Source organism: Leguminivora glycinivorella, chromosome 22 (assembly GCF_023078275.1).
Source record: "Leguminivora glycinivorella isolate SPB_JAAS2020 chromosome 22, LegGlyc_1.1, whole genome shotgun sequence".
Classification (NCBI taxonomy): domain Eukaryota; kingdom Metazoa; phylum Arthropoda; class Insecta; order Lepidoptera; family Tortricidae; genus Leguminivora; species Leguminivora glycinivorella.
The window spans coordinates 3358144-3385461 of NC_062992.1; the positions used below are offsets into that span (position 1 = coordinate 3358144).

The 27318-nt window shown below is 38.3% G+C and overlaps 1 protein-coding gene and 1 long non-coding RNA gene across 5 annotated transcripts in view; one reads left to right on the forward strand and one right to left on the reverse strand.

The window, feature by feature from the left end:
* The window catches only part of LOC125238018, a 220732-nt gene that overhangs the window by 144962 nt on the left and 48452 nt on the right, over nucleotides 1-27318 (forward strand). The gene's annotated exons all lie outside the window — the stretch shown is intronic.
* On the reverse strand, nucleotides 114-2002 carry LOC125238019. 3 transcript variants are annotated; one of them, XR_007178405.1, is made up of 5 exons: nucleotides 1951-2002; nucleotides 1790-1873; nucleotides 807-1001; nucleotides 518-571; nucleotides 114-182 (listed from the first exon to the last, which is right to left on the reverse strand). It is a non-coding gene; the product is annotated as an uncharacterized LOC125238019 (long non-coding RNA). The 3 variants fall into 3 exon arrangements; XR_007178407.1 differs by having other exon boundaries at nucleotides 1534-1873; nucleotides 1951-2001; XR_007178406.1 differs by having other exon boundaries at nucleotides 1534-1996.

Consider the following 27318-nt stretch of genomic DNA (forward strand, 5'->3'; position numbering starts at 1 on the left):
CTGTTTACAGCAGCCTAGCAGGGAACACAGTAATGAACACCACACACACACATACATGATGATGAAAGTTAAAGCGCCGCATGGGTTAAAATATATAAACATGGATATCTTACCTTGCAGTCTGTTGTCACTGTTTGTCAAGATGGGAAGCTCATCTGCTACAGTCAGTAATGAGAGGGTTCCTGTTGGCAAAAAACATTTAATTTAATATGAATTATATTTACACCCCCAGGTTAGCAATTTATTTAAACTCTAAAGTTGGCCTTAGTATGTAATACATTATAATTTATAATTAGTATAATTACAGGGTTTGACAAAAATGACTATTCACTTGTAAGCCGTTAATCAGGTATTTTGCGTGCCTGAAGAATCTATTTTATTATAGGTCAAAGGTTACCTTGCCCAATTACCTTTTTAAATGTTATGCATTTTTATGAAGCCCTACCCAAATCTAAACTTTACCAGGTAAGAGTATAATATGTGTTTATCTATTATTTATTAATTATAATTTACTTACTTTCTGCTATTGAAGCGGTTTCTTGGGCAATGTTTGGCTGAGCTTGACGACTATCTGCACAAAACATAACATATAATTTTTGAAATTAGGTACTTCGGAATTACATCATTAATATCAACTAAATTACTACATATTCATAACAGCACGGGAAGCATGGTCGCGCGATAGACGATAAAATAGCAGGCCGTCCTTATCACACTATTTGTAAGTGCGATAGGGACGGCCTGATATTTTATCGTCTATCGCGCAACCATGCTTCCCGTGCAGGTGTTTTGAATATAAAACCCACCTCCATAATCTCCTTCATTGTCAGCAGCTTGAAGTGGTTGTTTATTTCTTTTTCACTGTTCATCTTCGTCACTGCTGCTAGAAACATATCTTTTTTGCATTTTACGTTTAAGACTTGGTTCTGTTTCGGCTTCAGTCTGTAAGTCTGATGTATCCTCAACCAGTTTCAGTATTTTTTTTGCTTTCTCTAGGTCATCTTTAGGTACATGCAAATAAAAAAATACACACAATATGCAAAAATAATAAATTAACACAAAATAATGCATCCCCTAGTAAACAAGGTTATTAAGTAAACATATAGGATGGACTTGCATTAGTAGGAATAATCTGAAATTGTACGGTCAACCAATTTAATTAGTAGGTCACTTTGAATCTTTGCGGGATTCTTTAAAATGGAAACAGCTTTTACAACTTTTATGGAAGAAGCTTTTACACAGAAGGGGTCTACAGAAGAAAATCAATAATGATTAAAAAACAAATAATCGAAAAGGAAAATCTTTTATGTAGAATAATAAAACTTAAATAAATAAATATTATACGTTAGAATAGCTAGCTCAGTCTATTACTAAAAACAAACACAAATACCTAACTTTAGAGCATATGGGTGAGTCAGTGATTCTGGTACTAGAAGACCGGGTAAAGGGTAAATTTATTAATTAAAAAATGATAATTTATGTTGGGCTCCTTTTAAAAATACTAAAACGAGGCACGCCTTGGCCGAGGCAGACCTTGACCTTGGTGACATGTAACAGAATTTAGGGGAGGTGGAAGCTGCAGCTACAGGAATGGAAGCTCTTCCATCCCAGTCGCCACAGCCTCCTGTCCACCGGTTCAGGCTCGGGAAGCATCAGCTCCGCGCTACCTTTGAACGTAACCTCCAAATCGAAGAACCCTGAAATAGGTTTTAAAAGAAACAATGACCCTGAGGCTTTTACCAACCCTTGGCGAGGGTTAAAATCATGGGCGTACAAATGTGAAACATACCCAACGCAGAAAAGAAGCCGGCTTGTAGTTCCGTGCATTCATGTCAATGGAAGGGGTCCTCAAGTCATTTTATGAAAATAATGTCTGAAAATAATGGACACAAGAATTAGCACTGAACGTATTACAACAAATTTTATTCGAAGATGGGAGAAAATACTTACGATTATACGAAATAGGTACTCGCGATTTCAAATTAGCATGGCTCGATCACTGACCCTTAAAGAATTTCTCTCTATTCAATATGGCAGCCTCGTGGACCTTCGCCAATGACAAGTGTATTACATAGATATAAAAAAACACCGATGTGTGCATGGATTAGGCCTTCAAGTTGCACTGGAGGATAGCTGGAGCAGCAGTACAAAGCATGATGGCGGCCGGGACCACGAACTGCCGAGTGATGTCCGTAGAATTTGATATTCGCATCTCCTTGGCGTAAACCACTGGTTGTTCACTAATGATACGGTTCCGCCGTCTTTTTCAGTAAATTTTATCACCGAGTACATGTTTTCGCTTTTCCATGAAACGAATAGGTGTTATTATTAATCACATAGAGCACAATCACGGAGGACGCGTACGACACAACAGGCGCCAAACGAAAAAGGAGGGAAAAACAGTGTCACTTGAAGTGACATTTCGTTACTTCCAGGGAGAGTAGAGATAAGGAGGAAAGTCTGTCGAAGTAGAACAGTCGCAAAAATGACCGGCTGAGGCATTGTAATTGCAGTTATAAATCTCTCCGCTTGGAGCGCATGTCTCGCTCAATGATCAGCGATGTGAGATGACATTAGACGTTCTTTTCTATAGGCTGATTTCGTCAGACTGAGCAAGTCAAGGTAATAGTGCGCTGGCTTCGTACGCAGATGTTCTCGGGTTCGATTCTGACAGCGATCTTTTTAGGGTTCCGTAGTCAACTAGGAACCCTTATAGTTTCGCCATGTGTGTCTGTCTGTCGTCCGTCCGTCCGTCCGTCCGTCCGTCCGTCCGTCCGTCCGTCCGTCCGTCCGTCCGTCCGTCCGTCCGTCCGTCCGTCCGTCCGTCCGCGTATAATCTCAGTAACCGTTAGCACTAGAAAGCTGAAATTTGGTACCAATATGTATATCAATCACGCCAACAAAGTGCAAAAATAAAAAAATGGAAAAAAAATGTTTTATTAGAGTAACCCCCCTACATGTAAAGAGGGGGCTGATATTTTTTTCATTCCAACCCCAACGTGTGATATATTGTTGGATAGGTATTTAAAAATGAATAAGGGTTTACTACGATCGTTTTTAAATAATATTAATATTTTCGGAAATAATCGCTCTTAAAGGAAAAAAAAGTGCGTCCCCCCCCCCTCTAACTTTTGAACCATATGTTTAAAAAATATGAAAAAAATCACAAAAATAGAACTTTATAAAGACTTTCTAGGAAAATTGTTTTGAACTTGATAGGTTCAGTAGTTTTTGAGAAAAATACGGAAAACTACGGAACCCTACACTGAGCGTGGCCCGACACGGCCTCGGCCGGTTTTTACTTTTTGTTTTTTTTTATGCATTAATTTTCTTTTTTGTATTTTATTTGTGTTTATTTATTGTTTTATTCATAGAAATGTTAACTTAAGCCCTTTAAGATTCTTCGGTAATGTTGTAAGCCTTGCGAATGAAATTTCGAAAAGTTATAACAAAACAAAATATTTTGGACATTAAAAAAATAAAATAATTCAAGAAAAAAAATAGTAGAAAAAAATAAAAAACCGGCCAAGAGCGTGTCGGGCCACGCTCAGTGTAGGGTTCCGTAGTTTTCCGTATTTTTCTCAAAAACTACTAAACCGATCAAGTGCAAAACTATTTTCCTAGAAAGTCTTTATAAAGTTCTACTTTTGTGATTTTTTTCATATTTTTTAAACATATGGTTCAAAAGTTAGAGGGGGGACGCACTTTTTTTTCCTTTAAGAGCGATTATTTCCGAAAATATTAATATTATCAAAAAACGATCGTAGTAAACCCTTATTCATTTTTAAATACCTATCCAACAATATATCACACGTTGGGGTTGGCATGAAAAAAATATCAGCCCCCACTTTACATGTAGGGGGGGGGGGGGGGGGGGGTACCTAAGAAAACATTTTTTTCCATTTTTTATTTTTGCACTTTGTTGGCGTGATTGATATACATATTGGTACCAAATTTCAGATTTCTAGTACTAACGGTTACTGAGATTATCCGCGGACGGACGGACGGACGGACGGACAGACAGACAGACATGGCGAAACTATAAGGGTTCCTAGTTGACTACGGAACCCTAAAAAGGTCTCATCAGGATTTGAACCCGGGACCTCTTGTTCTGTAGGCGGGGTCACTACCGAGAAGGCAAAGAGATTGTCAAACTATCTTTTCTTTTATATGTGCACTTCTGATACTTAAGGCTGGGCGCACACGGAGGCGACAGTTGCACGGCGACATTTTTTGTCTCTGTCGTTACTACTTGCGTCCAAGACAGAGACAAAAAATGTCGCCGTGCAACTGTCGCCTCCGTGTGCGCCCAGCCTAAAGCTTTCGCTCCTTATATTTCTAATCTCCATAGTTACTTCAATCAAATCAAACTGACAAAATGCGTTTCGTTCCAATATATTTTCTAAGCTTCTTTTTAAAAAATGGCGTTTTTAAGTTTATTTTGATGTTATTGATTAAAAAACCTTTAATAATTTACCTTATAGATATTACTTCAAAAACTTATATTGACCGGGATATAGACCGTGATTACCTTTTTGATTTTTGTCGAGCTCCCGATATTTCGACGCAGTTGCATGCATCATGATCACGGAAAACATTGCATGCATCATGATCGGGGTTTTCCGTGATCATGATGCATGCAACTGCGTCGAAATATCGGGAGCTCGACAAAAATCAAAAAGGTAATCACGGTCTATATCCCGGTCAATATAAGTCTAATGAAAATAACCGTGAATCATTCAAAACTCTTATTACTTCAAAGTTACCTAAAAAGACTAAAATTTTTTTTTTTACTTTATTAATGATTTACAACAAATGATTGACAAATTGATATCAAGAAACGAAACGCGTTATTTTTTTTAAGTCGCATCATGTCGCATCCATTGATAGAATAAGGTCGCATCAGTAGAAAAAGGCAAAAAAATTGAAAAATGTAGGCGCAAAGGGATAATAATTATCCCTTCGCGACAAGATTTGCTTGACCATCTATTTATCCGGAGTCCGAAAATCCGGATAATTCGCTGATTTTGCGATCCGTTTCTAAATCCGGATTTTAAAACCGAAATCCGGATTTTCGAATTTTTACTTTTACGTCGCAATTTCAACCGAAATAAAGGACACAAGTTATGTTTACTAGCAGAAACGTCTGCAATCGATGCCACTAAGCTTAGAATAAATTTAAAAGTGGAAAATGTGAGTTCAAGTCTCACCCAAGGCAGACATTTTCCACTTTTAAATTTATTCTAAGACAAGTGTTTATGTACGTGGAATCCAATGTATAAGCAACTGTAAATAAAAAAAAACATCCGTTTACACGTCATCAGATGTCTTGAGAATGCAGGCAAATTTAAGTTTAAATAGTATACGAAAAATGTCCATAAATACAGGGTGTAATGTGATTCCTGGTATCTATAATACTTATGTAAACCACTTTGTATACCATGGTTTGCAATAAATGCTTATATTATTAGTAGACGAACCAAACATCCTATTGTTAATGAATTATATTAAGTAGAATTACAATCATAACCACATAACAACACTGTCATCAAAGTTGGTTATATGTTAGAACTGATGCACTTCAATACATACTATAATTATGCTGTCAAAGTCGATTAGGCTAAGTTTGAACTGCGACCTCAACAAAACTTGTTCAATGTTAATGTAGAAATTTGACTAAATTGGCATGTTTATAAGATAAATGAATAATACTAAATGGCTTGCTGCCTTCATATTCGGAAACACTATTACTGTCGTAAAACATATTTTATAATATGCTTTTCATCACACTCTCTCGAAAACGGTGTTATTACATTATGATACTTAATGAACTATTTTACCGCCCTGGGGCGGTAAAGTGAATACCAGGGTGGGACCTTCCACGACCTGTCAAAAATTACAAGATGGCGGACGAATGTTCAAAATGTCAGCGTAGATATTTCAATACAATAGTTTAAAATTTGGTTATTACTTCGCGAGTGTGATGAAAAACGTTGTGTATATCACGGGCGGCTGAAGGCTTCACTTTCCGCCCTCAATCTTAATACACAATGTACGATTATTCAATGCGTATTGTTAATTACGGCAATATAGATAGATTGTGCAAAAATGACGTCTCAATAGTAAAATAACGGCAAAATACGAGAAATTGTCACGTTGGAAACGACAGGCTAAATATACACGATGTGTTAGTGTTACTCGTTTAAGTCCTGATTTAGTTTAAAACTGAGTGAAAGTCGTAATTCAATTCCGCGCTCTTAACCACTTAAATCAATATTTTCCTGGTTCTGTTGTAATGCTGTGCCTAAGAACGTAGAATTAACTCTACACTTGACGCGCTAATATTTTTATGATTTCGTTGTTTACTGGATGTATATAATCCTGAATGTAAAAAAAAACTTTACCTCGTTAATAGAATGATTAACTGCCCACGTACGTAGCTTATATAATCAGTAAAAACCGGCCAAGAGCGTGTCGGGCCACGCTCAGTGTAGGGTTTCGTAGTTTTCCGTATTTTTCTCAAAAACTACTGAACCTATCAAGTTCAAAATAATTTTCCTAGAAAGTCTTTATAAAGTTCTACTTTTGTGATTTTTGTCATATTTTTTAAACATATGGTTCAAAAGTTAGAGGGGGGGACGCACTTTTTTTTTCATTTAAGAGCGATTATTTCCGAAAATATTAATATTATCAAAAAACGATCTAAGTAAACCGTTATTCATTTTTAAATACCTATCCAACAATATATCACATGTTGGGGTTGGAATGAAAAAAATATCAGCCCCACTTTACATGTAGGTTCCCTAATAAAACATTTTTTTCATTTTTTATTTACTGTTTACTTCTTAAACTCTTGAATTTTGCTTTATTTACGGTGGTAACTAAAAAACCCTAAAAATCCGGATTTAATCCGGAATCCGGATTTTTCCTACAAATAATCCGAAAATCCGGATTTCCCAACATATAAGCGGATTTGCAATCGCTATTCACTATGATATGAATTAGTCTGAGTAAAGGAAAAGTATAAGATAACTAACTATAGTTTTGTGAAAGGTCTGTCTCATTTCAAATTTAGACAGAGAGAATATAGTCATACTAGTTATGAAAAAAAGCTGCACTTTGAAATGGAAGCAAGCCGCTTTGCATGGTGATAGTAGACATCAAAGTAAACGATTTTTTCCGAGGATATCGAAATTTCATCCTTTAGGAAGCCGAGCGTAGCGAGGTGTTTTATGAAAATGAAAAAAATATATTTTTTTATTGTATCGTCCGATTTTGACAAAACGTATCTCAAATTCGAACAATGCAAGCAGAGACAAGTTACCAAGTTTGACAAGTTAAAATCGAGAACGAAACGCAGCGATGACGGATTGTCTCAGAGCGTAAACGGAATGTCGCTGTCAGTGTCAAATCGATCAGTTGTCAATTTATCAGATAAACTTACTTCCGTGAGATAAACAACTCACTGCGTGTGAGTTTTCGGTTCTGGAAAAAGGTCTCTTATGAGGACATTATCGTCAGTGTGGAAGATTGTCTGGTGAAGAACAATGTAGGCAAGGAAGAGTTAGAGGCTATACGCCAGGATGTCTCGTCTTTGTTACGGAGAGCGAATTCCCCAAGAACAAATTTACCTAGGGATGAATTTGTCGCTTTAAAAAAATTGGATGAGGATCCGGACATAACTGTTCTTCGAGCTGACAAGGGTAATGCGGCCGTTGTACTTAATATTTCAGATTACAACGAGAAGATAAGGAATCTTTTGGCGGATACATCAACATACAAACATCTAAAGAGGGACCCAACTACGAAGATCCTGAAAACCACGACACGACACGACAAAGACTGCATTGAAATTGTCAAAAAGAGGTTGAGAGAGCAGAACATGTCTGAGAACTACGCCAAGTTGGTGGAACATTGCCTCACATCGGGCTACTTGCTATGGAACGGTGAATTCTCGTCGCCGACATCTTCATGGAGGATTTCAAGGAGAGAGCGCTCTCATTGGCTGCCGTCCAGCTGAAGATATATAAAAGATACGTAGATGACACTTTTACTATACTTCCTAAAAGTAATGTTTCAACTTTCTTAGACCATTTAAATTCTATCCATAGTAAAATACAATTTACTATGGAGTTGGAAAAAGAGTGTTCTCTTCCCTTCTTGGATGTTCTCATTTTGAGGAATCCTGATAATAGCTTAGGTCGCACTGTGTATAGAAAACCTACTCATACTGATAGGTACTTAAATGGCAAATCCCACCACCATCCCAGTCAACTAGCTACTGTAGGCAAATCTTTGTTTCAGAGAGCCCAAAGGATATGTGACGACCAGCATTTGGCAGCGGAGCTTCGACATGCCAGGCAGGCGCTGTTGGCGAACGAGCTCAAGATACCGCGTGTCAAGCAGAAGGCCCGCTTGAAGATCCCTACAGTCGGGCGCCGCCCTGCTATTCTGCCTTTTGTTAGAGGGGTCATGGATAGGATCAGCCACATCTTGAAACGGGCTTCTATTAAAACTTATTTCAAGCCTATGAAGAAGATGTCCCAATTCCTGAGGCCTGTGAAATGTCAAACTCCTCTATAAAATGCGGGAGTGTAAAGACTAGACTGTGAGTGCGGCCTGTCATATGTGGGACAGACGAAATGAAGTATTTCCACACGGGTGAAGGAATACATAGCGGATGTCAAGCACCATCGACAAAGGTCTGCAGTCTCTGAACATGTCATGGATAAAGTCAATCATGCTATAAAGTTTGACAAGCCTCTGGTTCTTGCTAAGGAGAAGCGATATATACCCAGAAATATCCTAACTTTAATAGAGAAGATGGCTTTACTTTACCACCGGCTTGGGATCCAGTAGTACATCTGATAATGGAACTAGCATGACGAAGGCTGTGAGGCATTTGTGTTGTATGGTGTTGGACATTTGCAGTTTGTTCTTTGTCAATTTTGTGTAGATTAATTGGTTAATTATTTTTTAACATAGTAATGGTAATTTTCTGAATATTGTATAACTAGCTTTATTAATAGTCTTTGAACCTGCCTTAGAAATCTATATTATTTATGGTCATGGTTCGTTAATATTTCTTGTATGTGGGTAGCTTTTGCACATTGTAATTTTTCTTCAGTCACCCGTTGACCACGAACGCTGTAAAGAGTTCGAAACGTCGGGATGTATTCTAAATTCATTATACGCGATTTAATACGTTTCCATAGTTTTATTTTATATTTTCGTATCACACTGAATAACTGCAAATAACGGTAGAAATAATGTACAATAATGTCGAGAAGTAAGTTTTTAATATTAAAGACAAATAAATTCATGATTATAAACTAAAAACCGAATCGAAATCGGATCAGTAGTTTTTAAGATACAAGTTGCCAAATTTGGCTTATTTTGTTTATATACATTTTTTAATTTTTTCTTTTTTTTGTGAGATTTTTTCTTCTATTTTTTTTAAGTTACATCATCGATTTAAACTTCCGGTAGTTTAGATCGATGCGTTACATCAATAAATCTCTTTCAACTGACATACTTTTTGTCAAAATCAGATGATCCAATTAAAAAAAAATATTTTGTTTTTTGTAACAGACCTCGCTACGCTCGGCTTTCTAAGGGATGAAATTTTTATATCCTTGGACTAATAATACTATGTTTGACTTACACTAGTACTAGCACCCTAAAATAAAGGATGCCTATCCACTCAATTGCTGGTTTGCAACCGTTAATAGTGTCGATTTGCAACCCCAAATAGACGTCAGTGAAACGTCCATTTTTAACCGCCGCCCAAATCTCTCTTCTCTTTTCTCTCGGTTCTGTGACTAAAACGGTACATCCTGATAGTGACCCCAAAAAGACGACAGTAAAACGTCGTATTTGTGACCAAAAAGGTACGTCCTGGTAGTGACCCAAAATAGACGTTAGCGAAACGCCATGTTTCTAACCAAACAGGTACGTCCTGATAGTGACCCCAATTAGACGTTAGTGAAACGTCAACTTTGTGACTAAAATGGTACGTCCTGATAGTGACCGCAAATAGACGTCAGTAAAACGTCGTATTTATGACCAAAAAGGTACGTCCTGATAGTGACCCAAAGAGACGTCAGTAAAACGGCGTATTTGTGACCAAAAAGGTACGTCCTGAGAGTGATCCCAAAGATACGTCAGTGAAACGTCGTATTTGTGACCAAAAAGGTACGTCCTGATAGTGACCCCAATTACACGTCAGTAGAACGTCGTATTTGTGACCAAAAAGTCACGTCCTGATAGTGACCCCAAAGAGACGTCAGTAAAACGTCATATTTGTGACCAAAAAGGTACGTCCTGATAGTGACCCCAATTAGACGTCAGTAGAACGTCGTATTAGTGACCAAAAAGGTACATCCTGATAGTGACCCCAATGAGACGTCAGTAAAACGGCGTATTTGTGACCAAAAAGGTACGTCCTGATAGTGACCCCAATCACACGTCAGTAGAACGTCGTATTTGTGACCAAAAAGGCACGTCCTGATAGTGACCCCAAAGAGACGTCAGTAAAACGTCATATTTGTGACCAAAAAGGTACGTCCTGATAGTGACCCCAATTAGACGTCAGTAGAACGTCGTATTAGTGACCAAAAAGGTACATCCTGATAGTGACCCCAATGAGACGTCAGTAAAACGGCGTATTTGTGACCAAAAAGGTACGTCCTGATAGTGACCCCAATTAGACGTCAGTAGAACGTCGTATTTGTGACCAAAAAGGTACGTCCTGATAGTTACCCCAAATAGACGTCAGTAGAACGTCGTATTAGTGACCAAAAAGGTACGTCCTGATAGTGACCCTAATGAGACGTCAGTAAAACGTCATATTTGTGACCAAAAAGGTACGTCCTGATAGTGACCCCAATTAGACGTCAGTAGAACGTTGTATTTGTGACCAAAAAGGTACGTCCTGATAGTGACCCCAATTACACGTCAGTAGAACGTCGTATTTGTGACCAAAAAGGTACGTCCTGATAGTGACCCCAATAAGACGTCAGTAAAACGTCGTATTTGTGACCAAAAAGGTACGTCCTGATAGTGACCCCAATGAGACGTCAGTAAAACGTCGTATTTGTGACCAAAAAGGCACGTCCTGATAGTGACCCCAAAGAGACGTCAGTAAAACGTCATATTTGTGACCAAAAAGGTACGTCCTGATAGTGACCCCAATTAGACGTCAGGTCGTATTAGTGACCAAAAAGGTACGTCCTGATAGTGACCCCAATGAGACGTCAGTAAAACGTCGTATTTGTGACCAAAAAGGTACGTACTGATAGTGACCCCAATTAGACGTCAGTAGAACGTCAACTTTGTGACTAAAATGGAACGTCCTAATAGTGACCTTAATAAGACGTCAGTAGAACGTCGTTTTTGTGACCAAAAAGGTACGTCCTGATAATGACCCCAAACAGACGTCAGTAAAACGTCGTATTTGTGACCAAAAAGGTACGTCCTAATAGTGACCGTAAATAGACGTCATTGAAACGTCAATTTTGTGACTAAAAGGTACGTCCTGATATTGACCCCAAATAGACGTCATTAAAACGTCCTCTCTCGACGAATAAATGACCGACCTTATTATGACCTATAAGTGACGTCGCCTGTGCGTCGCTGACGTCAGTTTGCTACCTGGGCAGAAGTCAGAACAAATGGCTGTTGCATAACGGACCGCGCCCGCGCCTAGGGTCAACGGTGACCGGCCTGCAGACACAGAATAGAATAGAATAGAATGCATTTATTCGTTAACACACACACACACAAAATAAACATGTTACAAATAAGGACTTAAACAAGAAAGAGGTGCTAAGAAATGGTCTAATCTCAGCATATTGCTGGCGACTTCCAGCGCTGATCTTCCGATCACAGCTCAGGCATATACATAACTAGTATGTTTTATACCCATTAAATAAGCTTAATCCGTACTAATATTATATATGGGAAAAGTGTGTGTGTGTGTGTCTGTTTTTTTGTCTGTCTTTTACGGCAAAACGGAGCAACAAATTGGTGTGATATTTTAAGTGGGGATAGTTGAAGGGATGGAGAGTGACATGGACTACTTTTTGGTCTGTTTCTAAACCCCCCCCCCCCCCACTTTCCTAAAAGGGGGTGTGTACGTTTGTATGGAGCATTCCGCAATTTTCAAATTTAACTCGAGCGAAGCCGCGGGCAAAAGCTAGTTGTATATAAGAATACAATTGTATAAGAATCAGGAGTGACAAATTTGGAGAATGATTTTTCAGGTAGTTTGGACCCGTGCAAAATATTTATCAAAACGGCAGACATAGAGAGTATGGAAAAGTTGGAATCGGAGTTGTAGAGGATAGACCTTGATAGATTTCCTCTGACCATCTTAAACCGGCAAGACTGTGTGAGAAATGTTTTTTTTTTATTTTTATGAATGGGCTTACTCTTGACCACAGACTAGCCAAAGGCAAATACGTGGCCTACAAATGGAATGAGCTCGCCCAGAAGATGCTTGTCACCCTTGATTTGAAGGTAGCCGGGTATATGAGCTCGGAAATAGATATGGCATTGTGAAAGAAGGGAATGAGGTATGTCAAGTGGAAATCCATGGTTTCTGCCTACATCTCCAGGAAACAGACGTGTACATGTTGTGCTCAATAGTGGATTAAATGGGTGCATTTCAAACAAGAGGTAAGTACAGATTAAAGGTAGTAGAGGTTATGTATGTATGTATGTAGACTTATATTGACCGGGATATAGACCGTGATTACCTTTTTGACTTTTGTCGAGCTCCCGATATTTCGACGCAGTTGCATGCATCATGATCACGGAAAACTGACGAAGGCGGGTGGCGGGTGGATGTTAAAGTTGCATAGACAGCGCGCGATCTACCCTCCTTCGAGCGCGTCGGCTGCGTTCACTTTCAGCGTTACCACTGGTCGCATTCACACTCGATGCTCTGTCCAAACACACTACACTCACAGTGTCACTACGTTTGTTCAATTCTGACTTCACCGGTTTTTTACACAAACAAATCACTGGATTCCATACATTAGATAGTTTGAAGCCATCCTCACGATTGAAATTTTTATATTTGTTAATCTCAATGGCTTCTCTTACCAATCTCGGTATGTATAGTGGCGTTCCGTCGAAATTACCTTAGGACTATGCAGCTATATAAGTCTAATGAAAATAACCGTGAGTCATTCAAAACTCTTATTGTATGTATGTAGTAACTTTACAAACTGTAAAATGTAAATGTAAAACTCAAGGCAGCTACTTACGCTGTTTAAAAGTTGTATATGCCAAAGAGTAACACTAGCACAGAAGTCCCTAAAGATTTCCTATTAAGGCCACTACGACAGAATGCTCTTTGCATACAAGTGTCGAGTTGACCCACTGGTCGAATTTCGCTGCCGACCGCCATTGACTTTCGACAAGTGTACTGGTCTTCTTTCACTTGGCGCCAAACAGGAGTGTTGTTGTTTTTTTTTATTATTATAAATGGTCTTACTATTGGCCACAGACTAGCAAAACTAAAAGACGTGGCCTACGATGGAGTGAGCTCGCCCAAAAGATGCCTTGATTTGAAGATTGCCGGGTTGGTTACGTTTTGTCTGTGCTACTGTTTTTAGTCTGATAAGTGCGATAACCTACCTATTTCTTACACACATAGGTTTAAGAGCGCTTTCAATAAATCTGCTTGCTCGCATTTCGACGCCGGCGGCGCTGGCGTGCGCCTGTGTGCAGACGCACACTATAACCAGAAGCATAACGATTGTAGCCTGCGGTACAGACATAGCGTGCGATCCTCTTCGAACCAACCTTACGTGCGGCTAGAGCGAAAGGGATAGCATTCATGGTCGGTACCGCCACGCCGTCAGTGGCGTTGCGGACTAACCATTATTGATACTTGCGTAAAAACACCACCATATATATTACATATTTGCATACATGATTTCGTGCATAAATACTTGACCTTTTAGTTTAATTATTAAACTTATCACAGATTTTAGGGTTCCGTACCTCAAAGAGGAAAAACGGAACCCTTATAGGATCACTCGCGTGTCTGTCTGTCCCTCTGTCACAGCCGATTTCTCCGAAACTACTAGACCGATTTACTTGAAATTTGGCACACGTATGTAAACAAGTGGCCCAAAGACGGACATGTAATATAATTAAATGAAATTAAACGAAATTTAATCATAGGGGCCACTTTTGGGGGGTAAAATTGAAAATTAAAAATCAAAGTTATTAGAACTATATTGTGCTACATATCAAATGAAAGAGCATTTTATAAGCATCTCAAATATATTTTTTTTATAGTTTTTATTTTCGTTATTTAGAAGTAATTTAAGAAACTAAGCAAAAAATGACCATTCCCCCCCCTTATCTCCGAAACTACTTAGCGTAAAATTTTCAAAAAAATACACGAGATAGCCCTCTACCTGTAGATTACAGGAAAACCTATTAGAAATCTACAGTCAAGCGTAAGTCGGAGTTAAGAGAAAAAAACTCAAATTGAGATTTTTCACTCACTGCCGCTGCAAGTACTTACTAAATGTTTTGAAATTTTGTGAGCGCCATGGACAGGTAGAAAGAAATTCATTTCTGTTTAGAAATTGTTAAAAATTTTAAGCATTTGCCAAAATGACTTAAGTTCCTACTAAAAAAGAGGCGCTTACGACTGTTTAGAACTGCACTGACCATAATATTGCCCTAATAGGTCCAAAAAATGGTGTATATATACGAAAACAAAAAAATTGTGCCACCGACAACCAAAATCTGAAGTCTATTTGCTCTATCTCTTATAGTTTCCAAAATATACGCAAAATCTTTAAAGTACAAATCTAGTGTACACGTTGCCATCACATGTCGTCAGGCGCTCATGACCTTTTTGTATGGAAATGTCGAAATCCGACTCGCACTTTACCGATTTTCATAGAAAGTTGTGTTTTATTATAGTTTTGAAGGAGGTTTCTTGTTTTTAACCACCAACGCAAAAATATTATAATAATAATAGGTTTGACGCTTGACATGTCTGTCTGGCATCATAGCTCCCGAACGAATCAATCGATTTTGATTTAGTTTTTAATGTTTAAGGTGAATTCATCGAGGGTTTTTTTTTTGTACCACGTAGGTGGCAAACATGCATACGGTCCGCCTGATGGAAAGCGGTGACTGTTACATATGGACGCCTGCCACTCAAGGAGTGGCACATGTGCGTTGCTGACTCGACTCATTAGAAACTTGTACAAACCTGTACTTAGAAGGGGCCTGGGTGCCGACGACTCAAAGGACCGAAGGAAGGAGGGGGAAGGAAGGAAGGAGTACCGCACCCTCGTTGAGCTCTGGCTGCCTTACTCACCGGCAGGAACACAACAATGAGTAAAGTCTAGTGCTACTTGATTGCGGTCTTTTGTAAAGCGGAGGTATTAGACTCTGCTCTACCTTATAGTATATTCAATTTAGTATTAGAGTTATCAGTCAAGAAATTTAAATGCAGCGCCATCTATTATTAGTTTCGACAACTTTTCATGTGACTTTCCATGCCTAAAGGTTCGCACAAGTCTCAAGTCGCGTAAATTACTTAGTAAATTTTACCGAGAGACGGCGCTAAATACAATAATACTCATTAGAGTACCTATACTTCTAGTCAAAGACATATATAACTCCGTATAGACAGATAAAGTCTAAGAATAAAACGTACTTACCTCAGTACCACACAGAAGAAGGGCTCAGCTAGGTGGCGCTAATATTAATATTAACACGCTTTTATTAGGTCGTCGTGTATGTAACTAACTATGTAATGGAATCTACGGAGGCTAATTTAACCATCTTCCAAGGATCGTAGCGTAATGATAATTGGCAGCTGTATGCAGTTCTGATGACAGTACAATAATATGGTACTGTTGAACTGATCTGATGATGGAGCCGGAAGATATGAACTGGAACTACATGATGGAACATCGTATCATAGCTGTATTTGGGTTTCTTAGAAAAGTCTTGTAATGAACTTTGACTACGATTAGGTTTCAAGGTCTGATGATGGAGCCGGAAGATATGAACTGGAACTACATGATGGAACATCGTATCATAGCTGTTTTTGGGTTTCTTAGAAAAGTCTTGTAATGAACTTTGACTACGATTAGGTTTCAAGGTCTGATGATGGAGCCGGAAGATATGAACTGGAACTACATGATGGAACATCGTATCATAGCAGTTTTTGGGTTTCTTAGAAAAGTCTTGTAATGAACTTTGACTACGATTAGGTTTCAAGGTCTGATGATGGAGCCGGAAGATATGAACTGGAACTACATGATGGAACATCGTATCATAGCAGTTTTTGGGTTTCTTAGAAAAGTCTTGAAATGAACTTTGTTTACGATAAGGTTTCAAGGTCTGATGATGAAGCCGGAAGATATGAACTGGAACTACATGATGTAACATCGTATCATAGCTGTTTTTGCGTTTCTTAGAAAAGTCTTGTAATGAACTTTGACTACGATTAGGTTTCAAGGTCTGATGATGGAGCCGGAAGATATGAACTGGAACTACATGATAGAACATCGTATCATAGTAGTTTTTGGGTTTCTTAGAAAAGTCTTGTAATGAACTTTGACTACGATTAGGTTTCAAGGTCTGATGATGGAGCCGGAAGATATGAACTGGAACTACATGATAGAACATCGTATCATAGTAGTTTTTGGGTTTCTTAGAAAAGTCTTGTAATGAACTTTGACTACGATTAGGTTTCAAGGTCTGATGATGGAGCCGGAAGATATGAACTGGAAATACTATAAAGATCAACGTAGTATTTAAAATAAGTTGGGATAGGGTTTTCTTGAGACCCTTAAGAGCAAGTAAAGGGGGGCTCAGGGGCGATCGAAGCCCCCCACAAAAAAGACTGATCAACGTAGTATTTAAAATAAGTTGGGTTAAGGTTTTCTTGTGACCCTCCAGAGGAAATAAAGGGGGGCTCGGGGGCGAAGCCCCCCGCAAAAAAGAAAGATCAACGTAGTATTTAAAATAAGTTGGGTTAGGGTTTTCTTGTGACTGTTCAGAGTAAATAAAGGGGGGGGGGCTCGGGGGGCGAAGCCCCCCGCAAAAAAGAAAGATCAACGTAGAATTTAAAATAAGTTGGGATAGGGTTTTCTTGAGACCCTTAAGAGGAAATAAAGGGGGGCTCAGGGGGCGAAGCCCTCCGCATAAAATAAACATCAACGTAGTATTTAAAGTAAGTTGGGATAGGGTTTTCTTGTGACCCTGAAGAGCATGAATAAGGGGGGCTCGAGGGCGAAGCCCCCTGCATAAAAGAAAGATCAACATAGTATTTAAAATAAGTTGGGATAGGGTTTTCTTGAGACCCATAAGAGCATATAAAGGAGGGCTCGGGGGGCGAAGCCCCCCGCATAAAAGAAAGATCAACATAGTAGAGAATGCCTTAAAGCATGAGTCCGCCTTTTGTACTGCAAGATTTTCTTTTATCACTGCTTCCAGTAGTTCCACAGGTGGTAAATGATCTTTATTACTAGATTCACCTACTTTTATCAATTTTAAAGCACTAATGGATAAAATGCGTTTTTACCCGCTGGTATTAAAGGACAAAACACGTGTTTCCGAGCTAGTGAGGGGAAAAATTTAATGTTGGCTGCTCGCGTGCGGTCCGTTTGTTAATGTAGGTAAGAATTTAGAATAGCGTCATTTTATTTATGAACATCAAAGGAGTGAGCCTTCTGTACTTGTACTATTAAACATATATTCTGTGACAAAACTAAGAACATGTGTTCCAAGTACAACATTCGAAATGCCGGAAAGTTAGTAGGTATCGACCGTAAATTGGCGAAATCCAATTTACGGTCAAATTAACACATGTGATGGACTGCCGTCTATAATAAATTGCCGCAATATGTGGTTGAAGCGCCTAGTGTGTCGAACTTTAAGTACCTATCGCTTAAAAAATTAGCTGGTCGAGCACCCGTTCTACACTTATGACAATTTTTTTATTATGTGAATATTGCCTAACTTTTTGTAATTTCAATCTTCTGTCTATTTATTCTCTAAGTATTATTGTTGTATAAATATTATTTTTTTAAATCAAATCTTGACGTGTAAAATGGCGTTGAATGAATAAATGAATATGAGTATGAGTAGTATGGTTATTTTAATCATTGAAAGTTTGTACGGAACCCTCGGTGGGCGAGTCCGACTCGCACTTGGCCGGTTTTTTTTATTAAAACGTGTGTAGCCTTGGAAGAAATAAATTAAAAAACTTTTATAATATAATAAATTGTGTATATAATATTGTCTTCTGTCACCGCGCTAGTTACTCATGAAATAAATTTATGGAATCAGATTATATCGCGTATAATGAATATAATCCGTTTTCTTAGTTTTATTTTATTTTGTATATGATATGTTTTCTAGGTTCTTTTCGGTGAAGGAAAACATCGTGAGGAAACCGGACTTATTCCAATAAGGTCTAGTTTACCCTTTGGGTTGAAAGGTCAGATGGCAGTCGCTTTCGTAAAAACTAGTGCCTACGCCAAATCTTGGGATTAGTTGTCAAAGTGGACCGCAGGCTCCCATGAGCCGTGGCAAATGCCGGGATAACGCAAGGAAGATGATGATGTTTTCTAGGTACATATACAGAGTGGGGCCTGTAACAAAGGCGAAGAATTGAACTCTAGGCTATTCTCCTTAAGCCGTTTTCACACTATCCGATCCGATATCGGATGTCGGAAGCATTTCAATAGAAAAAATCCAAGATGGCGCCTGTAATGTATGGGATATCGGTCCGACATCCGATATCGGATCGGATAATGTGAAAACGCACTTATACTGATCAACATTTGTTCGGCGACTTTTAAAAATAACTTGTATTTTGATTTTTATCACCCTTGAAAGTTTTTTCTAAGAGGTAATGTATTGCGAATTCTGTTAAGTCTAAAGTGTGACAGACAACGTCAATGACAACAATAATGGCGTACATTGAAGCTAATATTTATTTTGTATGAAAAATTAAAAATTTAAAGACTTCATAATTTTTAAAAGTCACTGAATAAATGTTGATCAGTATAAGGAGAATAGCCTATAGTTCAATTCTTCGCCTTTGTTACAGGCCCCACTCTGTATATAATGGAACTAAGATCGGTTTTCTTTAATTTTAAGTAGTTTTTTTATATATTTAAAATGTAAGAGTTTTGAATGATTCACGGTTATTTTCATTAGACTTATATTCACGGTCTATATCCCGGTCAATATAAGTTTAATATTTAAAATGTGTTTTTAGGGTTTCGTAGTCAACTAGGAACCCTTATAGTTTCGCCATGTCTGTCTGTCTGTCCCTCCGTCCGTCCGTCCGTCCGCGGATAATCTCAGTGACCGTTAGAACTAGAGAGCTGAAATTTGGTACCAATATGTATATCAGTCACGCCGACAAAGTGCAAAAATAAAAAGCGGAAAAAATGTTTTATTAGGGTACCCCCTACACGTAAAGTAGGGAGTGATTTTTTTTTTCATTTCAACCCTAACGTATGATTTATTGTTGGATAGGTATTTAAAAATGAATTACTGAAATCGTTTTTTGATAATATTAATATTTTCGCGAATAATCGCTCCTAAAGAAAAAAAAAGTGTCCTCCCCCTCTAACTTTTTAACCATATATTAAAAAAATATTTAAAAATCACAAAAGTAGAACTTTATAAACTTTCTAGGAAAACTGTTTTGAACTTGATAGGTTCTGTAGTTTTTGAAAAATATGGAAAACTACGGAAGAGCCGAGCGGCTATTTACCAACGCGGCTTTAAAAACCGGCCGAGAGCGTGTCGGGCCACGCTCAGTGTAGGCACTGAGCGTGACCCGACACGCTCTCGGCCGGTTTTTAAATATTATGTTGTTTTAATTGCATGGAGCACAGGAAGGTCCACATCTATGTATTGGTTTTTTGTAAGGAAATACAACTCTACGCTACGCCTACCTGCTTTAGTTGACTGTTGACACACTGAGACAGTGGATGCGCCAGAGTATAAAAGAGTGATTACCATCTCTTGTCAAAGATCTTGTTGAGACGAATCAAACGAACCCAAACACGAAGTGGTTTCAAGACCTGGTCGTGGAATACTCTTGACTACCTTCCAGCTTCATCATCAGATCCTGGGTACCATCTCTTGTCAAAGATCTTGTTGAGACGAATCAAACGAGCCCAAACACAGAAGAGTTTCAAGACCTGGTTGTTGAATACTCTTGACTACCTTCCGGCTTCACCATCAGATCCTGGGTACCATCTCTTGTCAAAGATCTTGTTGAGACTAACCAAACGAGCCCAAACACGGAGTGGTTTCAAGACCTGGTTGATGAATTCTCTTGACTACCTTCCAGCTTCATCATCAGATCCTTGGGTACCATCTCTTGTCAAAGATCTTGTTGAGACGAACCAAACGAGCCCAAACACGAAATGGTTTCAAGACCTGGTTGATGAGAACTCATGACTACCTTCCGGCTTCATCATCAGATCCTGGGTACCATCACCTCTTGTCAAAGATCTTGTTGAGGCAAATCAAACGAGCCCAAACACGAAATGGTTTCAAGACCTGGTTGATGAGAACTCATGACTACCTTCCGGCTTCATCATCAGATCCTGGGTACCATCACCTCTTGTCAAAGATCTTGTTGAGGCGAATCAAACGAGCCCAAACATGAAATGGTTTCAAGACCTGGTTGATGAGAACTCATGACTACCATCTGACTTCATCATCAGATCCTGAGTACCATCTATTGTCAAAGATTTTGTTGAGACGAGTCAGTAACCTCAAATGATATTCAATAATAAATAATACTTACTAAAAATATTAGTCAAGTTAATTAGTTAGTTACCAAAGTCGTCAACCCAAGGATCAAAGTTTTCGGTCGCAGTATACATGCAACAGTACAGCCAAACACGCACACAAGTGCGGTTTTGGACACGGCGGGTGCCGCACACAATGACAAAATAACTTCGCGATCGTCGAGCCGCGTGCGGAGCGGACTAACATACGTCCTGCCTCTACAAGCTCTGCCGCGGTACTGACATCGCAAGCGCGCGTAACCGGTAATAAGGAGGCATTTTTAAAAAATCGTCAAAAATATTAAATTGCAATTAATAGAAAACTTTTGCATAAAATCTGTTTGAGTAAGCGTTGCAGATTATTTTTATATTAAAACTACTTCAAAAACACGTAAGTTAACGAAGAAATTGACACTTATTCTGAGGTGATTTCTGAAACAAATTGGATTCATCATATCCTCATTTACTCTATTCTAAAGCCTTATAACAAAGAAGTAGTCTCAGATGATTGTAGTGCAGGATATACATAATACAAATTTACCACTTGAAGCATTCAAAACTATCCAAATTTTACAAATTAGACGGACTAAGTCAGCACTTTTCGCGGGTTTTCCTAAACATGCACCAGAAAAAAAATCATAATTTATTAAGTGAGTTAGTTTTTAAAAATCCAGTCTCACAACATGTAAGTTAAGAAGATTTCCTAATCGAATCCTGAACTTAATAAGTCTTTTAGATGACGGAAAGTGTAGCATTTTGCCGACTAAAACTATCAATTTTACATTATTACGACGTTTTCGTTGAATGCCCTCTTAACCTTTCGTATGTTCCTGTCAAGTATATGTCATTTATAACTATGTTGGTATACCTAATAGGTACTTCAATGATCACTGATCATTGATCAGTCATACTGTGGATCATTATTGAGCAAATCAACTCCGAAGTATACAATAGGATACTCGTGGTTTTGCCAAATACTTCGAGATTTTTTTGTATGGAGTAGGTACTAAAAATAGTACATTTCACCACTTTCAGTGCTCTATTCAAAAATCTCGAGCATTCGCCAAAAAAAATCTCGAAGCAAGGGATTCTTGGCGTTATTTAATATAAAATACCTAAAATTTACAACAGTGAACTACCATTGAAAATAATTGGACACAACTTAAATTCTGGTCCATGACTTCTTTTTCCGCAAAAAAATATGCATAAATTTACGGATAACTTTTTAACGTATGTATATAATTTAGCCCCCAAATGTAGATACTATTAAGATGCGAACAAAATTGCCATAAGGGCATTTTCAGAATTTAGGAACCCCCAATTAGCGTAAGTTGTTAACAAAAATTCACTGTCAGTTTTGTGACGATAATTACGTAAGCATGAAATTTCAATAAAAATATTGTTTTTGTATTAATTACATAAACTTTAAGCGATGTAGACTACATTTAAAATGTGAAAAAAGTAAATTTTTAGACAGATTTTACGCTTATTTGTCGTCAGAAAACTGACAGCGAGTTAATTTTTGTTAACAACTTTTGCTAATTGGGGGGACCCACATTCTGAAGATTCCCTAACCCTCGACACATTACGTAGAAAGCTAGTAAATACCAAACGTCGTAAAATAAGCCAAGTAAACCAAACAATGACAAATCACAGTACGCTCGGTGCAGGCGCAACAATAATTTGCATCGACCGGGAAGTGAACTTATCAATACCTCGCTCGTACATCAACCGGCCTAGCGAAGCGACAATCTTTAATCGTGGAAACACAGTCTGGCTCTGTCGCACTACAGAAGAGCAATAGGGAGAGCTAGCTGCGATACGCTTACGAAGCGCAAGGGATTGAGAAGTTGGCTAGGTACAGCTTTCTCCATCTAAAGCGATCACAAAACAAACTCTAACCTCGACATCATGAAGTGCAAAATATTAAAATTACTCGAGATATTCGCGAGAATTCATCTTTTTGTAAACATCAGCCTAACAATGTTCCGTTCCCGAAATTGCTTGGCAATAACTAACCTAACCACAAAATTACAATTTTGAAAAAAACTCGCGACATAGTGGACCGATTTTCATGAAACATCGCTAAGAACACTCCCGAGTAATTCAGCACAAAAAAAACTCAATCTAAATCAGTTAATCCGTTCGGAAGCAACGATGCCACAGACAGACAGACAGGCAGACACGTCAAACTTATTTATACACTTGACCTGGCGTTATTGGATTTAAATAATAAGATTTTTTATTAATGCCACTACTTACTTATCGAATCGAAAGATCTTATACAAAGTATGGTTAACTGCGAGTTAACTTAATTACCGCAGCGAAGATGTTAACTAAAACCCATGGCAATCAAGAATCTTTTAGGCTCCAAGTGTTTTTTTTTTTTTTTTTTTTTATACTAAGTCGGTGGCAAACAAGCATACGGCCCGCCTGATGTAAAGCGGTCACCGTAACCTATGGACGCCTGCAACTCAAACAGTGTCACAAGCGCGTTGCCACCCTATTAGAAACTTGTACACTCCCTTTTGCTGTGTACAACTGTACAAGTGTAGTAGTACACAGCAAAAAGGAATGTACAAGTTCTAAGGAGGGTTCGGGTTGCCGACGACTCAAAGGACAATAGACGGAACAAGTTAGTTCCGCAAGTCCTCCCGTCATCAGCACACCGCACCCTCGTTGAGCTCTGGCAGCCTTACTCACCGGCAGGAACACAACACTATGAGTAGGGTCTAGTGCTATTTGGCTGCGGTCTTCTGTAAGGCGGAGGTACTACCCCAGTTGGGCTCTGCTCTAGATTCGAGCGAGACGATATCCGCTGTGCTGTGCCCTACCACACAAAGCGGAATATCATTCGCTATGCCCTACCTCCTCCTAAGTGTGCTTTTAACCAGTGTTAATTTTCTCATTGTGAATTATCTAAACAAATAAAAACTTATTTTGGTACTTCCGAGTGGATATCATTTAGGGTATTTTGGGATTATAGTATTTGGAAATAGTACGCAATGAGAATGGTGCATATCGAGGACAGGTTCCTTTTGGGAATATAAGTAATTAGGGTCTAGTGTTGTGTAGGGTGTAGTGTGTAGTGTGTTAGGGTGTAGTGTTAGGGTTTTGACGACCGGTCTGGCGCAGTCGGTAGTGACCCTGCCTGCTGCGCCGCGGTCCCGGGTTCGAATCCCGGTAAGGGCATTTATTTGTGTGATGAGCACAGATATTTGTTCCTGAGTCATGGATGTTTTCTACGTATATAAGTATTTATTATATTATATATATCGTTGTCTGAGTACCCACAACACAAGCCTTCTTGAGCTTACCGTGGGCCTCAGTCAATCTGTGTAAGAATGTCCTATAATATTTATTTATTTTATTTATTTAGTGTGTTATGAGCAAAGGTTGTTTTGAATTTGTAGCATATTGGCTACTAGTGTATTTTGAGTTTAGTGTATTTACAGCCCAAAAGATTTTTTGCTAGTCAGAGAGAATGTTCTCGAGAAAGTTGGAAATTTTCTGGAAACTTCGAAAAGGGATTCTCAGAACCGAGAACCATCTCATCGGCGCAGCTAAGCCTTACCGTCCAGTGTTCAAGCCTTCGGCCAAAAATTATCCGAACGAAGACACGTAGTAATTTAGTTGTAATATATGATATCAAAAGTTGAGTTGAGATCTTTATTATGTGTAATAAAAGTCATTATGTATTTCGGTCGAGTGAAAAGAGATCGGAAATTAAGTTGTCCGTCTATCATCCTCACGTGTATTGGAAGGTACGGATAGACTTAAGAGGATACGGTAGCGAAAATGCTAAAATGGAAAGGAGCCCCCCTTTCAACTTGGGAATTTTAGTTAAATGTACAAGTGTTATTAACTAGATTTATCGACAAAAAATTGTCCATTAAGAACAACTCAGTCAAAAGATATTACATAAAAATCTTTGAAATCGAGGTTCCGCTCTCGACACTTTCCTCCTTCAAAACTTAATCAATCGGAACGAAATTTGAGAATCTGAATAACAATAAAATAATCTATGTCGGACCGTTTAGCTTTTTTGGTTAATTGTTACCAATCTTGAGTAAAAAAGGCCGTTTTTGGAAATTTTTGATTGGCTCTAGAGTCTTTAAAAAGCAGAATATCAAAAAAATCAAAACGGTCTGACATAGATAAAAATAATAACAATCTGTGTTGAAAAAATCTTTGCTCTATCTTCAGAAACCAGGGAGGAAATAGTCGAGAGCGTTTGTATGGAGAATTGACCCCTACCGTATCGTCTTAACTACATGATATAACACTACTTGAAATTTTGCAACGCTTGTCAATATGGTGTTTGCCAGTCGCTGTTCGGTGAAGGAAAACATCGCGAGGAAACCGGACTAATTCCAATAAGACTAAGGTTACCCTTCGGGTTCGAAGATCAAATGGCAGTCGCTTACGTAAAACTAAGGCCTAAGCAAAATCTTGGGATTAGTTGTCAAAGGGGACCCCAGGCTCCCATGAGCCGTGGAAAGTCGGAATAACGCAAACAGGACGATGATGTCAATAGTTAGTTTTAGTTAGTTAGTTAGTTTTATTGGGCATTTTCCGCAAGTCGACATCCATTGTGCCTATTTTGCGTGAAAGACGGGGTAGCACTACTCCATGATGTCAATATTACACCTACTAATTGCTTAATTTCGCATATTTAAAAAATGTACAACAACTAACTCGTCCTAAATTTAGTGAAAGACATTCTGCGAATCCTTATTTTTTTTTTTATTGGCGATGTCAGTTATAGTTCCTTCACTTACAGTAAGAAAATTATAATAAAATCCGTGCGTAGTGTATGAACTTGCTATCAAAATCACATAAGTAATATAAACTTTTAAGAAATGCGACCTATAGAGAAACTTCGAAATTTCGTGCTCCGCGGCCTAAATTATGATAAATCCGCCATGCACTTTTGCAGCTCACTGTACAAGGTGCAAAATATTCTCATAATTTCCTTAAATTATTGGAAATTTGACTGAGAACATTATTTAAGATTAGGATGTATTACGCAGTGTTCTCAACAGTTGACATTCGATGTTTCAGTTTATTATCAACTCATGACATGCCATATTGGGGCATTTTCATAATTTTGGAACCAACCAATTAGCGTAAGTTGTTAACAAAAACAAACTCACTGTCACGAAGCATGAAATATCAATGAGAAAAGAAAATTTTTAATGAGATTTTATGCTTAATTGTCGTCACAAAACTGACAGCGACAGGGACCCAAATATTGAAAATTGACCCTAAAGTTTTACATTGACCCTAAAGATTGGCAATAAATGTGCCAAGAACAATACCGATAACTTTAAATGAGAACATTCGCAATTTAAGAAACTTCTCTTCGGTGCATTACTAACCCATATAACCATAATCGGTCGCCGTTCCTACGCAAATCCTCCTATTTTGTGTACACACAGGTCTTCGGGTCTCAATGTTTAGTCGCAGTACGGTCGACGTTTAGTCGCGGCGACCCAAATGGGGACGATTGGTAACAGGCACAAATGGTCACAGAAGTGACAGAAGTGTGCACTACGCGTGCACACATTGTTACCGTTTGGCGACTACTTTCCGAAAATCATTCGTTCATTTCATTCTTTTCAAATGGCGACTGTCAGAGACGTCAAAGTAAAAAAGAAATAAAACCATTTGACATTAAAATGTAATGGCGTAAGAATTTGTTAAAGATAAATATTGTTTGCATTTATAATATAATGTGGGCTAATTACCATGGCCAATTAAATTGCTCGAGTGATTTCATAAAATAAGTCTAAATTTATCAACGCGCCATCAATTTACCTCAGTTTAACCAGTAATAATATTATTGACTACTCGGTGTTTGCGTGTTATGTATATTGATTGGTGAAGTTTTAGTGCTCCGGTGCATACACTATACTGAAATATTAAAAATAATGCCTAGAAAACCAATAAAGTTGTTAAAATATGGATTAAGACGGTAATATTCCATGTAAAAAACAGTCGCCAAACGGTCACCAAACGGTCGACAAACGGTCGCAAAATGGTCGCAGCGTACACGCGTGACCGAAAGCTGTTTTCAAAATGGCGTAATTCTTGTATTATTTTTTTCCAGGTATCCTCAAACTTTATAAACAATTAAATATGCCGTCGTACTCAGTTGCCCTCACTAAAGAAGATTTAAAAAAAAATGTAACGTGCGTACCGAGCTGCTGGGTTGTAAAGGATCGGGGATCATATTATTATAGTCTTCTATAGAGCAACTAGTATTTTGCGGCATTTCACAATTGACACTTGTTGAAGTAGTCGTCAATAATATTACTATCAACATTAATTTCAGCGATCTGTACTTCTTTTGTCAAGATTTTTGTATAGATAAGTGTCTACAAATTTCTAATGTTAAAGAGACATAAATAAAACGTAGTAGAGTAAATAAAATGTTTTTTTTTGTAACCCAAACAAAATACTTGTAGATACGAGTGCGGAAAAGAGGAAAATCGATACGAGT